We start from the raw sequence: 3,725 nt of genomic DNA, 5'->3' as shown, positions 1-3,725 counted from the left end.
GTCCTTACTTATGTAACCTTTAGTATAGGTACATAATCATGTGTATAACAACTGATCAAGTTACTGTAGAGGAACAAACAGAGGGGTCGTATTTGTTAAATAACTGGTTCAGATTAACTACCTTGCAAGAAATTCACTCAGTAATAGCAATGCAGGGGTTAATAAAGTAGCCTGATACACAATATGTAATTAACCAACTTTGAGCTCAAACTAAAACCTCTTATGCATATTGAATCAATGATGCAGGTTCCATATCAGTGAGAAAACCCTGGTATACTATTGGTGTAACGCTGTCATATAAATATTACCCAAATGCGATTAGGTGAATTGCAGAGGTAACCGAGTCTTTAATATACCAGCAAGATTTTAAGTGCAAAGTGCAAAAGCACATATAAGTAGCGGAATGTAACTGTGTATTAACTTTAAGCCGCTCTAGTATGTTAGAAATTTGAGGCTGAGGATTCCTATGGTAAATAAGCCAACTACATTAAGGTAACCTGAAACAATCTAAAACATAGGAGCTCCTAGGACTCCTCACCAGTACCCTAACTTCCCTAACATATTTCGCCTTGAACGGCTTTGTCAAAGGTAATCACGCCGCTGGATGGTCGACTTTTTGTAGTGTTTAGGATCAGTCACGCCCACATTGTGAGTGTCATCAGCAAACAGCCAATCCAATCAGCATCTCAGCTATCCAAACTGTTTACGGTAATTTAAATAAAAAATTCCAATGGCATTCCTTTAATATAATTGAGCCCCAATTCCTGATTGAGCCACTAAATAGGGCAGGGTATAGGTGCTGTGTATTGAACTTTAACTGAACACAACTGTAAAGAACGGTGATAGAAACAGCTCTCCAATAGAATACACTTATAGCACTCAAGAGGTGTAGAACAATAAGTTATGTAACTTATAAATGTACAACTTACATCATACTTATAATTGTAGCTAATGAGAGAACAGCATATGTACAATTAAAATATAACTTTTATTGGGGTTAGATAAAATTAGAAAAATAAACTAAAATCACACTTAGGTACTTTACGTAGTATATGTAGTCAGTAACTAGAAGAAACTAGTTATACTCGAGTATTGGTGTATAGTAAGGGACTTACTTATTGCTATACTTCTACTGGTAATATTAACACTGTTATCAATATCATTCAGTGGTTGCAACTGGGTTTAAAATTGTGATTTGTATTGATGATTCTGTGATTGTGTAACTGTTACAACAAGTATGTAGCAATCCTGTTACAATATCTCTTGTTGCTAATAACTATAATGATTGGTACTGTTCTCATTATTATCAGTATCGTTCAGTGATTGCCACCCCTGTTTGATTGCCAGACTTTATAGAGATAAATTGTATTTGTAATTTTGTAATTGAGTAACTATTGCACCGTGTATATATTAGTCTCGTTGCAATGTTTTCTATTGTTAATCACAAGTGTTACCAGTCATGTGCAAAGACAAAGTCCACCCTCTGGGAAATCTAGCCTGTTGATAGTGTTTACATAATGGAATTGTCTAATATACTTGTGTCCAAGACACATAATATTGCATAAAAAGATATAAACCAGGCTTAGTATATCGTGATTATAAGCAGTAATCTGCCAATAGTTAATTTGAACAAAAAGCCTGCTTTAAGTATATATATATATATATATATATATATATATATATAACGTTTCAAAACAACAATTGTAGCCAGGCTAGAGTCAATAAGTATTGAACTCCTCGAACATTAAATGAAACCCAAGTATAATAATCCTGACAAGTCAGTCCCTGCTTACAGCATGAGTCACACTAAGCGTCTGTTTGTAACTCATAATGTATGGTTAGCAACTTCTGTGGATATATACACTACAGTAAGGTAAAGTAGCCTAAGGTTTTCTAAAAACACAGGAGCTCCTAAGATTCCTCACCAATGCCCTAGTATCCCTAACATGTTTTGCCGGAAATCAACTTTTTCAAAGGGTAAACACGCCGGACGACAGTTGGCTATTTAAGGCGTATTACATCACGCCCCCAATGGGAGTGTTAGCATCTGACAGCCTATCCATCTTGTATCTGATCCATCCTGGCTAAAAGGGGCACTGCTTTCTTAACTCTTAGATATCTGACCAATAGCAGCACTATTTCGGCGATAACTTGTGTCTATGTAAAATATTATTCTGATCTCTTATTTAGATGCCACATTATGACCTAATGATTATATTATATATGTTACAGGGTGGAGGTGTATAAAATATTAACTCTCTAGATCTGAGACTGAGAGTTGCGTTCTTAACTCTTGGATATCTGACCCATAGTAGCAATCTTGCGCCGATAACACATGTATATTTAAGATATTGTGATCTATTACTTCAATGCCACACTATGATCTGCTGGTTATTTTATATGGTGCAAAGCGAAGGTATATAAGATATTACCCCTTTGGCTCAATGACTCAAAGGTACATGTGTGGAATGGATGTCATAGAAAGTTGGTCTTATGTGTATTTATTGAGTTCAGCATCATGTTCATACATGTTATTATTTGTTGATAAGAGATAAATATTATAATATAAAGTAAAATTAATAATGTGAAGTTAATGACGTGTTTAATGCTTACCATGTGATTAAATCAACTGATGTGTTTAATGAATCATAAAAATAAATGACAAGTGACAGAGGCATATTAGCCATTTTTAAAAAGACTCAGTTTAGTCCTAACCATGTCTAAGAAGATTTCTAATAATGGTGTAAATCAACACTAATAAATTGTGATAAATATTGTGCGAATAATTTACATTGGAGTGAACATGAGTTAAATTTTGATAAAATAATTAAAACTCCCTTATACAATTGATCCTGATGTCTTGTTTTGATACCCATTTCTTGTTACTTTATATAATGTGTAATTAAAGTGTTCATATATGCTGTCTTTTGCTACTGTCAACATATCAGCATTTGATATTGAATAGTATCCAAATATCAGTTTTCCTGATTCTTGCAACAACTCACCACTGTAATGTGTTTAGCATTATATTTTTCCATTAGACAAAGAGTTATGCTCATTATTATTATCTAAAGTTTCATAATGATATTTGTTTGAATACAGTCTGCCATGACATAAAATTATTTTGTTCATTTAGTCCAAAAGGTTGGATAGTATTTAGTAAAAGGATCAGTCTATTCTCTGCTTGTAACAAGATCTTTTCTAGATTCCCACCACGTATGCCCATTTTTACTTTCTGAATGCCATAACATTTTAGCTCTGATTGCTTAGAGTTATGTGTATTGTAAAAATGGCGAGCTACCAATGTCAGTTGTTTTCATGCTTTAAGATCTTTAGCAGCATTTTTAATGTTTCTCAGATGTTCCTGAAGTCTTACCCTTATTTTTCGTGTCATCATGCCAACATAGGTTTTGTTGCAATAGCACTGTAAGGCATACATGACTTCCTCTGTATGACAGTTGATATATGAGTTGATTCTGTTTGTTTTTTGGAAGCGATCATGGATATCTTGTTTTTTAAGCATAAAGCTGCAAGTGCTGCAAGTTCCACATTTGAATGAGCCATGTTGGAAAGCTCCTACTGTTTTTGGTCCCTCTAGATGGCTTGGGCTGATAAGGTCTTTCAGGTTCCATGTTCTCCGGAAACCTGCATGTACTTTATCCCCTACAATTTGTGATAAAATGGGATCAGATCTGAGGATATGCCAATTATTATTCAAGATGTTA

Source organism: Bombina bombina, chromosome 6 (genome assembly GCF_027579735.1).
Source record: "Bombina bombina isolate aBomBom1 chromosome 6, aBomBom1.pri, whole genome shotgun sequence".
NCBI lineage: Eukaryota > Metazoa > Chordata > Amphibia > Anura > Bombinatoridae > Bombina > Bombina bombina.
The sequence above is the reverse complement of the archived record's forward strand: the minus strand, read 5'-3'. Positions refer to the sequence as shown.